The sequence below is a fragment of the Sturnira hondurensis genome, unplaced genomic scaffold, assembly GCF_014824575.4.
Source record: "Sturnira hondurensis isolate 20B ecotype Veracruz unplaced genomic scaffold, ASM1482457v3 Scaffold0004136, whole genome shotgun sequence".
Lineage (NCBI taxonomy): Eukaryota > Metazoa > Chordata > Mammalia > Chiroptera > Phyllostomidae > Sturnira > Sturnira hondurensis.
In genome coordinates, this window is record NW_028076767.1 from 48,741,620 (window position 1) to 48,756,380 (window position 14,761).

A 14,761-nucleotide genomic window follows, 5' to 3' on the forward strand; every position below is an offset into this window, starting at 1 on the left:
ACACTCAATTAAATTCTCTGGCCACTACTGCTTTAGCTCATTGAATTTATTCATAAACGTGTCACTGGCATTATAGTACATCCAAGAGATAACAGCACTTTCAGCGGAAACCAACTGAAAAAAAAAAAGGCAAAAGGAGACAATATGCCAATTACCTTTACCAAAAGATAGACTTATTCATTCTATTTCTAAGAGGAGCTGGCACAAAAGGCAGAGGCATGCCTCTCACTTGGTGCCTTGGCTCCCTCTACTTAGCAGTCAGTGGTCCACCCGACCAGCAGAGACCATGGGGATCTGCGGCGAAGTCCTCTGCTGCTGACTCACATTGGGGTTCTTGCCAAGTTACTCTCTCTGGACCCCACTCTCCACATCTCTAAAATACAGGAACCAGCCTAGATTTTCTCAAAGGCCCTACTAGTTCTAACATTCTTTGAATTCAAAATGAGTTCAACGCTTTAATGTTGCTTGTCTTTGTTAGACACAAAACATTAGATCTTCTCAAAACGTTAATTAAAGGGGTTTCCTTTCTCAATTTGCCCAAGTTTATAAAGTAATTAATAAAGTTTTATATTAGAGATCAGGCTAAAAAGAGTGCCAAGTAACAGAAATCCCCCTTCTTTTCATCTATTCTCCCTTACTCTTCCTCTCTCCTGTGTATCCCACACCATGGTTCTGGTCATACATCCCATTACAAGTTGCTCAATGATGCCTGTCTCCTTTTCCTCACAGAGGAGTATCAGCAAATGGTTCCCTCAAAGCCCTTGAAAATTCACAGAGAAATGCTCTTTAATAGCGGTGCTGGAAAAAGCTAATCAAACTCTGCAGCTGTTTTCTTTGCAGGCCCATCTTCTCCTCTGTACACAGATGTCTCTTTCTCCACAGACTCTCATAATGGTGATGAAACAGAAAAGTTATGACCAGATGTCAAAAACAGTTATCAAATAGTTCATTTTATCAAAATAAAACCTCTCTCCATTCCAACTTTTGCCCTTTCAGGGAACTGTTCAGGTACTTATTACAAGCACCTGACCTATAATTTTTAAAAACTTCCAGAACATCATTTTCATCTGGAAAGAATCCTGAGCCACAATTGTAAGACCTGATGGTGTTTATAAGAACATTATAGCTACTTTTTGAACTCACAAGCTGTAGAAATCAATAGGCATCTTGCATAGAAGTCTTGCAATTGATTTTTCCAGGAGAGTCAATTTGTAACTTTAGGAGAGGCAGAGACACTGAGAGGATGTAAGCACGCTGAAGGTTAAAAAAAAAAATCACAGGCACATGGAAAATGCCGCACTGCACGAGATGAGGTCGTGTCTCAAAGAAGTCGGGTCTTTGGTAACAATGTTGCTCAAGGGTGGCTAAAGGAAAATACATAAAAAAGACTAGGCAGCTCCTGCAATGCTCCTCCAGGGCTTGGAGAAGGAAAGCTCTTCAAGGTACAAAGAAAATGTATTTCGTAGAGTGTTCCTGAGCAGTTTGAATTTAAACGCATACTGATGCTTTTCTAAGGATAATAACAGCTAGTGAGCTCATTCTCTCCAGTTTTTAAAAATTGTCCAAAATTATATAAATAATGCATTGTGCACTTGAAATTTGCCAAGAGCATAGATTTCAAGTGTTCTCATGACCACCACCACCCCTCCCCCCCCAAAAAAAAGAAAAGAAAAAAGAAAACCCAAACAAACAAACAAAAAAAACCCCAACCAACTGCATGAGGTGATAAGGTGAGGGGCGTGTTCATTAGCTTGATTGTTAAATCATTATCATGATGTAGTCATACATCAAAAAATCACGTGGAACACCTTAAATATGTACAATTTTTATTTGTCAATAAAAATGTTAAAATAGAGAACTGTCTAAACTTAATCTATTCACTCAGTAAAGAAGTCTAAGTATCATTCAGTGCTCAGGACTCCTCTAAGCACAGGTGACAGCAAGGCATGTGGCCTCACAAGGATACAGTCACTTAGAGGAAGGGGTGAAAAGGCTACATCTCAAACAAAGCTCACCACCCCATAAATACTACACTGACTGGCAATAGCCTTTCAGTAGCCTTTCTATGTAACCAGAGACTCTTGGTCTCAACAGCTATTGTTTTCTCTTTTCTCCCAAAGTGTTCTTTTATTTCCTCTTCATCTTATTACACCTTCTGCAAATTCATAAAAATAAGTTCTACTTTAGTCAAGAGTTAAATAATACAAAGGGCAAATATTCTTATAAATTATACTATTTTTATGCTAAATATGTCTAACATTGATAAAGGAGAATTCATGAATACTGAGCAAACTTCTGAATTTGGGGGGTTGGGGAAAAGTGGGTTAAAAGTGGAATTTTAGGGGTAGACACACTGCATAAATGGTAGTGTGGATTTTAAAAGTCTGTTTCAGTGTGTTAAAAATCTCCAAACACAAATGCTGAAAAATAATGCTAGGGAAAAAAACTTTTATGAGGGGAGGGACAAAACTCTTGTTTTGTATAATTTTTATGGGACACAGCTTCAAAACGAAGTTTATACCCACCATCCAATAAGGCAATTTTGTGGGGCTTTTATTCACCTTGTTAATTTTTGCTTTGTATGATGTTCATTCTTTTAAAATTAATTTGAAGGTCCCTCTTCCCCTAATGACTGGGGTTGAGTAGATGTGGAGATGTTGGTAAAACTTTGTCTCTTTCAAAATCTTTATGTGTGTCGGGAATACAATTGAAATAGCTGGAATTTGAAGTCAGAACATTGCACACAAAGCTAAATGATGTTGTTCACATTAACTGCTTAGGAGTAGTATACATACGTAGAAAGCTACAGTCACTGTAGTGCCTGAACCTGGCCTTGAGTTTGAGGTTTACCAGTGTCTAAACATCTGTAGAATTTCAGGGACTTCAAGGCTTTGATTTCAGTGCACGATTCTTTGGAAAACAAACATCATTTTTCTCACCTAGGAAGTAAATCTGTTGTACTCAGTACCGCAAGTATTCCACAACTCATTAGCCAGTATAGAAGTTCCAAAGATCTCAATCAATTAGATTTCTAAAAGAATTTACTTATTTATTTTTAGACACAGAGAAAGAGAGAGAGAAAGAAAGGGAAAGAAACATCAATATGTGAGAGATACCTTGATTGGTTTTCTCTGGCACACACCAAACCAGGGACGTGGCCTGCAACCCAGACATGTGCCCTCACCGGAAATAGAACAAGTGACTTTTAAGTTTACAGGCCGGCACTTAATCCACTGAGGCACACAAGCCAAGGACTCAATTAGATTTTTTAAAAATAAATTTGTTTCAAAAAATTGAAGAGACATACAAAATCATTTTTAATTTCTACCTGCTTACCTTCGATTGAACTCATTTTTTGCCTCTTATGCTCATGCCATGGAGATGAGCAAAAGTGTACCATTGAGATAACTAACCAAAATGATATCACAGTTTGCAAAGACGTCTGAACATTTCAAACTCTAGAGCAGGTATAACCCAGCAGATAAACACAGAAACTCCAAGAATCGACCACACAACACACCTGGAGCCCAACCTGAAACACGGCTTCAGACACTCACCGGTGAAACGACGAGAAGTGGATGGATCGGCACTATCAATACGGTCAGCACCGTCAGAGCTGAAAACGTCATCATCTGATTCCTGCGCAGAGGAGCAGAGTGAGGAGCCGTCGACTTCTTCACACTTCCCCCTTAAAGTCCCACTCATAGCTGCAGCCCTGTCACATGTACCTGGAACAGAACATGGACAACAGTGTGTTTTAGTATTTGACCACCGACTGCATAGCTGAGGATTCCAAACTGCTTTGGGGAGCTGTGATTTTCTGAATGACATCTACCATATTATCACATCCGTGCAAAAATTATACCTTCCATAATGTTTGAAAACACTGAAAACAATTCTACCTTGATTGTTATTTGCATCCTCACCTGACAACGGTATTTCGTAAGAACAAGTCAAAATTAACAATGTGGAATCAGAGAGTTGCGTAAAGGAATATGTTTCAGTGTTTTCAAACATCCAAACAGGAGTCAAATGCATGTATTTGATTTGTTCTGGTAAACCGGGTGCAGTCTTGGACAGAGCCAGAGTTCAGAACAAAACAGATCACTCCCCAGCATGCTGTCATACCCAGAGAATACTGATTAGGGCATGTCTATCTTGCTTGGAGTTTCTTTTTTCTCACTGCAAAGGCATCTACTTTCCTGGGGCTCTTTGTCCATCAAAAATCAAACTGGTTGCTAGGAATGGCTATACCTGCAGAATTTAGATGCCTCATCCTGTTCCCAGTCAATTAAGCAGAGCTATAGGGAATACTTGAGTCCTCTGTCAGGGAGGCTGGCTCAGTTAATTTTATATAGGGTAAGCCACAGTCCCTAAATATTTTACCGGGTAAAATATTCAATTTAAGACTTCACTCTCTGTATCAACACAGTCAGGGAAAGCCAGTCAGAGGTAGTCTGATGCATTTAAAAAATTTGTTAATGTCAGTTTAGATGAGTCATTAAACCTCTGAGAGTAATAATTTATTCATAGCTACAGAGTAGCTGTTAACGTGATCTGCAGTTGCAAACACAAATTCCTACAAATGCAGGTAACCTCAATGAGGAAAGAGTGCCAGATGTAATATAATCATGCAGTCATCTTAGTGTTCTCTTTCATCTACTGTTATCCGTAACAAAGGTATAAAGAAAGATTTCTCTACCCTAAGGGAAATGATAGCGCAGGCACAACAAAAAAATGGTCTCACAGCCAAGGAGACAGCAGGCTGTAAGCAGTATGATCTGTGGAGAACAAGAGATGCACGCCTAGACCAAAGGAAGAACCTGCGGCTCAAGTCCGGTAGCTCCCGCTCCATGCCTTCCCAGTTTGATCTCCTCTAAAAGCTGACCCATGCCCATTCACCTGCAGAAGCAGTCTTTACATCCTCAGGTTTCACAGTCACCCTCTTCCTCTCCCTTGCTAATTTTGTTTATAAAATAAAAGGAGCAATTTTTAGATTACACTATAATTTATTATTTGAATTTCTTTCTTTGTATTGACTTTATTGGGGTGACCTTGCTGTACAATTCTATGACACATCATCTGTATATTGTACTGTGTATTCACCACCCCAAATCGAGTCTCCTTTTGTCACCATTTATTCTTCCTTTACCTTCTTCTACCTCCCCCCTTCCCTCTTTCCCTCTGGTAATCATGACGCTATTGTCTCTATGAGTTAGTTGTTTTGGGGGGGGGGCTTAAATCCCCTCGCCTTTTTCACTCAGACCTGCAACCCTACTGCCCTCTGACAGTTGTCAGTCTGTTCTATTTAAAGCTCAACCTGGACTGGCTCTGTAGGATAGACAAAGAATAGTTCAGATCCGTGACCTGGAAAGGATAACAGAGTAAGGATTCAAAACCCTCCATTAGCCCAACACAACCCCAAACACCTTTTAGAGATACTTCAGTTGGGAGAACAAGCTTATTTTACAAAGGCTACCTGCACAATATATGCTAGTAAGAAGAGACGACAACTTCAGCCATCAATTTGCAGTATGGCAGTCCTAGCTGTGCCCTCCTGGTGGTAAGAAACAAGTCTAATGAGACAGACTTTCTCTACAAAGTAGCAGCAGCCTTGGGACAGGCCGTTTTTCTCATGCCCCTCAGTGACCGCGGAGTCTCTTTCAATAGTGGTAGCTACTTTTCCTTGGGACATATTTGTTCTGGGTCCTTCTGCCGACTGGCTTCTTCTGCTTCTGTACTTCCTGCTTCCTCATATCCGCAGCTGGCATATGGTTTTAGATTCTGACAGACCTGCCCCTACCTCAATGGATCTGAACGTCTCAACTCGGAACACCCACTGACTTGTTCTTTCACTATGTCTCAGTTCAGATGGTTGAAAAATGTCATTCAGCCCTGGCTGGTGTACCTCAGTGGATTGAGCGTGGGCCTGCGAACCAGAGTTATCGCTGTTCGATTCCCAGTCAGGGCACATGCCTGGGTTGCAGGCCAGTTCCCAGCAGGGGACTCATGAGAGGCAACCATACATTGATATTCCTCTCCCTCTCTCCTTCCCTTCCCCTCTAAAGATAAATACATTTAAAATATTTTTAAAAATGTCATTCAGTCATTTTGCCATTCGTAGAAAAGAGATTTGCTCATCTGCTGCCTTTTGTTTAAGAGCCATTTATTATTTACTCAGTAAACATCTATTGAGCTTTCGTCCCGTATCAGTGACTATTTTAGATACTGGAGAATAAAATAACAACACAGAAGAAAAAATAACCTTTCTTTTAATAGTGCTCATTTACTTGGTATTGGTGAGTGAAGGCATAAACAAATAATAAACAGGTAAGTAAATTGAATATATAACATATGGAGATCAATGTTACAGAGAAAAATAAGCAATTAAATGTTACAGTGACTACAAGTTTGGCTGATAGAGAACATTCTGCTTATAATCGATTGATGAGCTAATGCCACAGTTAGAAAGTAGCATAAAGGCATGGAGGGGTGGGAGAGTGGCAATTTTGACATCTGGGGGAAAAACAGTCCAGGCAAAAGGAATGGTGTGTGCCAAGGCCCTGGGCTGGGCGCAGGAGGTGATGAGGTTAGCCAGGTATTGGGCCATATTGTGTGGAGCTTGTGAAGACTTTGGCTATTGCCCTAGTGAGAGAAGGCCACATGACAGGGCTTATGTAGTAGAGTGACAGACCTGGTTTATATTTTAAAAGGAGCCTCATTATCCTGTCATTTCATAAGAAAACAGGGGCTATGGTAAAAGGAAAGGTAGCTTTGAGAGGAGAACAAAAAGATTCAGAATTAAGAAAGATTCTTAGAACTTAGTGGCTCAGATGAGCAGTTCAAGTTAGAAAACCGGAGGAGTCCGATAGCTAGAGAGGTCCCTAGTTGTTTTGTTTGTTTGCTTGGGTCTTTTTTGTTTTGTACTGTTTTTTAGGGGAAAGAATTTAGAAAGAAGTTAGAAGGAGATGAAAGGTCAAAGTGCTTCCCAAAGCAATGTGGTTATTTAATTTCACCTAGAACCACCTCTGTCTCTAGATTTACCAATTATTTAAGACAGTGGAAGCCACCTTACAGACCAGGTTTCAAATAGGACCAGTTCAGATGCACTGTACCACTCTGTGGGATTGCCTTGCAAATAAAATTAACAATGAAAAAGTAAGCTTTTCTTTATCATGTTAAAAAAATTTATTTTTAATTTGGTAGATAAAAAGGAATATATGGATGGTGACCATTACCAAGGATTTACTTATTTGTGGGAAAATGGAGCCAAGGATTTCATCACTATTTTACCCACCATTATTCCTAAAGTCAATTACTCAAGATTTTAAAAAAGTCAAACACACACGCTGCCTGTGATTGCTGGGATTATAAGATTCTGATTCTGGATTATCACTGTTGGAAAGCCAGTCTCCAGTTTAAATAGTCACTTGGTGATCTGATGTGATTATTATTTAGTTGAAGAAACTTTCTTATTTTCAAGTGATTTCAGAAAGTTTTAGAAGATTTGCTTGTGAAGGCTGACAGCTCTTGACAGTTTTAAGCAAATGTGGATATACCTTGTTTATTAGTTATTGGAAACTATTTGGATTTATTCCTTAACTGTCATGAAATTCATGTTAATAATTTGTGCATGGATTTGCTCACATTTATGCTTTTAGTTTCTTTTTTAACTAAAAAATTTATTGTTGTTCAATTATAGTTGTCCCCATTTTTCCCCATTACTCATCCCTGGCCTATCCACCCCTCCATTGAATACTCCCCCGACCCCGGTTATCTTTGTTCATGGGTCCTTTACACACATTCCCTGACTTGAACCTTCCCCTTCTTTGCCCCATTATCCCCCTCCTTTCTCCCCTCTGGTCACTGTCAGTTTGTTCTTTATTTCCACGTCTCTGGTTCTATTTTGCTCACTTGTTTGCTGTGATGATTAGATTCTACTTATAGGTGAGATCATATGGTGTTTGTCTTTCACCACCTGGCTTATTTTACTTAGCATAATGCTCTCCAGTTCCATCCATGCTGTCATGAAGGGTATGAGTTCCTTTTTTCTTATTGCTGTGTAGTAAGAAATGGAATACTTTCAATTGTGTAAATGTACCAGTTTTTTGATCCTCTCATTTACTGATGGGCACTTGGGCTGTTTCCAGCACTTGGCTATTGTAAATTGTGCTGCTATGAACATTGGGGTTCACAGGTTCTTTTGAATTGATGTTTCAGGGTTCTTAGGGTATAATCCTAGCAGTGGAATTGTGGGGGTCAAAAGACATAAACATCACAATTTTTTGTTCGTTTGACTTTTTTCCCTTTTTAAAAAAATTTTAATTATTCGAGTACAGTTTTCTGCCTTTTACTCCCATACCAGCCCACCCCCACCCCCAGCCCTCCGCACCTCCCTCCTGTTTCCACTCCACCTTGTTTTTGGCCGTGTGTCCTTTTATGCTTCTGGTTTCTGATGGCCTTGAAGAATCTCGTAGTAAGTCATTAAAGAGAGAATGAACTGTATGATTAGATATTTAAGTAAGCACAAGGAAAAGGATAGAGGAAAAAGATCCCAAAGCATAACAGACACTTGTCAAAAGAGAGACTCATCTTCCTTTGTTGTTGCCAATATGATCCCACTGCAGTGTTCTCTGGTTGTACTGCTAAAATTGCAATGTTACAAGTATTCCCATGGCGACAGACAGTGAGATCATGCAGGAAAAGCTAAACTATGAGAGATTAAGTTGCTACCCCTATTCAGATATCTGCAGTAGTAGGTGAGAAGGGAGAGTGAATGAGGGAGAAACCAGTTTCTCTAAATGCCCTTGATTGAGACTGTCCCATCTGCATATCAAGCGCAAGCAATCCTAAGCATTATTAAGAGTCACCCTACAACACAGAATACTATTTGGAGAGTACACCGCTGGAAGAAACTATCAGCAAACAGAGGGGAGTACATATGACATTTATATTTTCTGACATCTGAAATTACAATACCTGTTGTGTATTTGTTAGAAGTCAAAAATCTCAGAATTCTATTTCAGGATCACTTAATAGAGTTCCATGTTTCCCAGGTCCAGAAAAAAAAAGGTGGTGTCTTTGTAGATTTTCTTTTTTCTTTTTTAAGATTTTATGTATTCATTTATCTTTAGAGGGGAAAGGAGAGAGGGAGAGAAACATCAATGTATGGTTGCTTTTGGGGTGTCCCCTGCTGGGAGTTGGCCTGCAGGGAACAGGCCTGCAACCCAGGCATGTGCCCTAACTGGGAACCGAACCGCGATCGTGTGGTTCACAGGCCTGTGCTCAATCCACTGAGCTACACCAGCCAGGGCTTTGTAGATTTTCTTAATCTAGCCAATGAGAATATTGTATTATTACTAATCCTATATCTAATGATTCCTCTGAGAAGCATACAAAATAATTTTCTCCATACTTCTAATATGAAGAGTTGGTTCCCCGTGGGCATGGGTTGACTACCAGATGTTACTAGGTAAACGTTAGAATAAGAGTGGGGGCAGGTTACTGAAGCCCGAGATGGGTGTAGAATAAAGGTGAATAAAAGTGAAAGTAGACTGAATGGTCCTGGGAACTCGGAGGGGAAAGTAGGACATGGGAGAGTCACAGAGGGTTGGAGGGCAATCTCCAAAGGAAAAATGGACAGTCTGGTGACTTGAGAGATCTGGCACTGATTTTGGCGTAGAGACCTGGCTTTGGAGAGAAGAAGCAGTCTGCATATTTACCACTCATCTGACTTCAGGCACAGAAAAGTGGTGATGCAGTAGGACTAGACTAGCCTGGGTGTTAAACATATGCAGAGTCCCAGGAACCACGAGCAACCACTGGAATGGTGAAGAGGGTGAAGCCAGTTGCTTGAAAACCTGATGTGACCATTTCTTACACAGTTTTTCAGCAAGTTAGTTAATTTCTCCAGGCCAACCTTTTTTTTCACCTGTAAAATGGAATTAACAGTGGCTGTTTTATAGTGTTAGAATGTGCACTGGAGGCGCTTTCTCAATAATTGTTAACTTCTCCATTCATCAGTGGTACCTATTGTGTATTCCAGAGGCTTTTCATTATAGTGAAAACAAAACAATTCTCTAAAACCTTGACTGAGAGTGTAATGTAACCAGTTTAGCATAAAGGAGGGCTATAAATTAGGAGTGAGACACCAGGCCACATCATTTGTACTTTGAGGCATTGAATGGATGGCAGCAGCACAAATTAGGGGAGATGATACAAAGTCTTCTTTTGAGGATACCCTGGTTGAACAGGCATGACCAGGGTCAGGGTGACCTACCTAGTCAAGTGACCCTGTCTTGCTAAAATCCCCCCTACAACTCCATGGGGATGCTGGGGCTCCTAAGAAGTCCCTAGAAGCTAGTTTTACCTCCAGCAATCTGAGGAGACTTGTCAGGGTGTGTTCCCAAGTGACCATGTCTTGCCAAAAGGCCAACTCCCACTCCAGGAAGGAATGTGAATTGATTAACACTATATATGCAATTTTGTGACCTATGCTTTTTCTACTTATTACATGAGCACGTTCCCTTCTCATCAAATAATTTCCAGAAGCACATGTTTTTGTTTTATTTGGTTTTTATTTTTGTGCTTAATACCACATAACATTTCATTGAATAGCCGTGCCATAATATCAACTGAAATTCTAAGAGAGATTGGTTTTTTAAAAGTATTTCTTATTATAAATCATCATATAATTAACACTTTCTTTCATGTGTCTTTGTGAATAATTCTGATTATATCTTTAGGATGAATTCCTAAAAGTAGAATTACTGGATTTTCAATACACATTGTCAGATCGCCTGGCAGGAAGTCTCTACCAATTCATATCTTTAATGGTGCATTGGGGTACCACTTTATCATCAACTTGCCATCACTGTGACATTGCTATTTTAAACATTTCTGTGAATGTTTTAGATACTCATTAAGAGCTAACACACATACAGTGCTTACTTTGTGCTAGGCACATTCTAACATTTGATAGAGGTACAACATTAAGATGGATTCTAAGGTGAAATGCAAGATCCCTGCCCTCTGGTGTACATTTTTAATAATTCCAAGATTACATACATGGTAAAATTTCACTCCCATGATTCTGTGTCCCTCATAAGGCAAAAGAAATTTTCATTGTAATTAGGGTCCCAACTCAATGACCTGATCGAGTATCCAGGTGGGCCTGACTCAATCACCTGAACACTTTGAATGCAGGGGACAGATATTAAGGGTAAGAAGGACTCAGTGCAAGAGAGGCTCCGTGGCTGCCTTTGAGTGGAAGGGGCCACATGACAAGCAATGAGTGTGGCCTCTAGGAGCTGTGAGAGGTTCCAGCTGCAGCAAGGAGAAAATGGGGACCTCACTCCTATGACAACAAGGAACTGAGTTCTGTCAACAAGAACTTGGATGTACAATAGATTTCTCCCCAGAATGATCAGACAAAAATTCAGTCAAGCTGACCCTGATTTCAACTTTGTGAAACCCTGAGCAAAGAACTTAGCCACACTGTGCAGGACTTCTCACCTACAGCACTATCCACTAGTAAGTGGACATTGTTTTAAGCTGTTAAGTTTGCGGTAATTTGTTACATAGCAATAGAAAACTAATATAACATATATTAACCCATTTAATTTTCATCATGCCCATATGAAGCAGGCACTATTTTTTTAAGATTTCATTTATTTTTAATTTCAGACAGAGAGGAAAGGAGGGAGAAATAGAGGGAGAAAAACATCGATGTGTGGTGGCCTCTCATGTGCTTCCTACTGGGGACTGGGCCTGCAACCCAGGCATGTGCCCTGACTGGGAATCGAACCAGTGACCCTGTAGTTCGAAGGCCGGCGCTCAATCCACTGAGCCATACCAGCCAGGGCATGAAGTAGGCATTATTATTAATACCATTATCAGATTAAAAACTGAAGAACAGAGAAGTTAGATAATGCGGACAAGGTCACAGAGGTAAAACTACAGGCAGCATTCAAACCCAGGCATTTTGGCATTTCATCAGCATACTTTTAATCATCACACTCTTCCTAGACTCTTGACAATTGTCTCACTGCTAGAATGTTTTTCACAATTCTGCCATCTTATATAATACTAACTTAACCAGTTGATGACCAATGATTTAATTATAAATGTGGAAAAATAGAAAAACTAGCCAATATAGAAGAATTTTTGGTTTTTATTTTTTCAAAATTCTCTAAGGAGTAATATTTAGGAAGCTGTTAAAACCCCTAAGGATTAGCCTTGGGTGGTGTAGCACAGTGGACTGAGTGTGGGCCTGTGAACAAAAGGATCACTGGTTCAATTCCCAGTCAGGGTACATGCCTGAGTTGTGGGTCAGGTCCCCAGTAGGGGGCACATGAGAGGCAACCACACATTGATGTTTTTCTCCCTCCTTTCCCCCTCTCTCTAAAAATAAATAAATAGAATCTTTGAAAAAAAAACCCTGGGAATTATTTTGCTCCTCCCATTCTTGACTTATAAACAAAAAGAATGACTAGCAGTAACAACTAAACTTGCACACATTTCCTCTGTCCCAAATTCAGTGGTGAAAAATGTTCTACATAGACCTTTCCATCTTTACGATATCACACAGGTAGATAGCTGAATTTTATAGAAAGGGAAACTGGCTCAGATAGTTTAAATAGCTTGTCCAAACTTACACAGGCAGTAAGATGCCATGTCTGGGAGCTGAACTACAATCTGTGTGACTGCGAAGTCCATTACACATCCCATCAATCATTATGCTACACTACTTAAAGAACTAATAGGTAAGCCAAGTTACAAGACTCCATTATCTCAGAGAATGCATTTTTAGAAACAGACTTGCTGACTCTGTGACTGAATCACCCTTCCCACACAAATGAACTGAACACATTTTTGGTATATTAGCACTCACTCTTTATCTTCAGACACCCAGATACCACATCAGGTCAGAACATCCACTTTTTTGTCAGTTCTACCTGGCTGTGGCAGAAATTTCCTCCAGTCCCATATTGTCTGCTTACCTTTACCTTCTGCCACATTAAACTGCAGTAAAATAGCTATATTAACTCTGAGCATGCACCCTTGGTTTCTTTGTACCTGATTCAGCATTGACACTTGCTAAGCATTATGGTTGGAATTATTTACCAGAAAACAATATACATGGCAGAAAGTGGATCCAGAGCAGAACAACAATATTGCTAAAAAAATTCTAATTTCAATCAAATGCCGTGGTGATTCATTGAATGAGTATGTGCATGAGAACACTCACAAACTGGTATAATACATATTACTATATTTTATTACACAATTGTTACTTAACATTTTTATTACAAGTTAGTATAAAATTATAATTTATTTACAATCAATCCATTGATGCAATAGTGTATGATGTGCTGTGTGTATGTGTATACCAGCAGCAGAACAGTGATATTACAGAACAGCAGAGTGCAGAATCATGAAATAGGGAATGCATACAGAGGAAATTCCTGGTAATGTAGGAGACCTCGAATGGAGTTCATGCAATAAAAAGCCTGCAATACAAAATTTGACATGGCTTCAGGACATTTATGCGACGTGGAAGTCATCACATTAAAAAGCATTAACATGGAAGCACATGAAAGAAAGGGAGTATCTTAGAATGTAATGAGTATCTATCACTCAGTGGGTAAAAGAAAAGGGTAAGATAATTATCTGACAAGATTATTCACATACTCAATCAGCAAAACAATTTAGGGGGCTCATGATACATATCAGGTATTATATTAGCTGTTGTTGATAAACAGAAAGAAACCCCTTGCTACTGAGAATTATAATTGAGGTAATTAAATAAAAGATTATAGAAAGAGATCAAGAAAGTGACTGTAATGACCTCACAAAAAAGCCGTAGCAGGGAGCCGAGGACAGGCCGTAGGTGGCTCTGAGGCTGCTCTCATTGGCCCTGCCCATAAGGTGCGTGAAGATCTCTGAATATAAAACCTTATACTGGAATCTCCAAGCTCAGAGTTAGTCATGTGACACTCAGCCCTAGGGGACTTTATTGGCCAGCATGAGAGAGTCTACTTGCAGCCTCTTACTGATTCAGATGCCATAGTGGCCAAATAACGTAAAATTTTAATTATGATTTTAATGAGTTACAAGGAAGGAATTATGAGAAAGCAAAGCAAGTCTTTTTTTAAAAATAACTTTGGAAAACCTTTCCCAGCATAGTTCTGTTTCAATACTCTGAAAGCATTATAACCAATATTGCCTGGGTAAGGATGGATTGATACATATTGATTTTCTGTGGCCAGCCTAAGTGGGACAGAAAAGGAAATGAAAATCATTGTAAATACATTCAGGAATCCTGTTTAGGAAATTATGTGTGTCATTTATTAAAGGTAATGTGATATATCTACAACATGACAAGAACTAACTATATGAACAATTACTAGAAAACAAAACTAAAACGCATTTTTGACCCTGACAGCAAACTCCCCCCAAATCAAGAGCACTGTGACAGTAAGAAAAAGCAATCAGGCTCACAGAATACTAAGGGTGGATCTAAAGTGGGGAGTTCTGCATAATTCTAAAATTCTTGTGCTGTTATGCGTCGGAAATCACCTGGCTACACCATGTTTTTTCACTTTTCAAAGTCTTTCTAAACTCTGCTTTCATTCAGTACTTAATGCATTATATCCAAGTATTTTATACAAGCACATAGTATTTGGCCTAAGCAAATGATCCAGCTTCCCACTGAAAAAGTCACTGTAGGACTATTCTTCCCAGTTTCTTATTTTTTTCC

At 39.5% G+C, this 14,761-nt stretch overlaps 1 long non-coding RNA gene across 1 annotated transcript in view; it reads right to left on the reverse strand.

Moving 5' to 3' along the window:
- LOC118985762 (uncharacterized) overlaps nt 1-14,761 on the reverse strand; it is a 45,736-nt gene that overhangs the window by 20,236 nt on the left and 10,739 nt on the right. Inside the window, exon 2 of the long non-coding RNA XR_005066189.1 lies at nt 3,558-3,728. This is a non-coding gene — a long non-coding RNA (uncharacterized LOC118985762). The remainder of the gene's footprint in view (nt 1-3,557; nt 3,729-14,761) is intronic.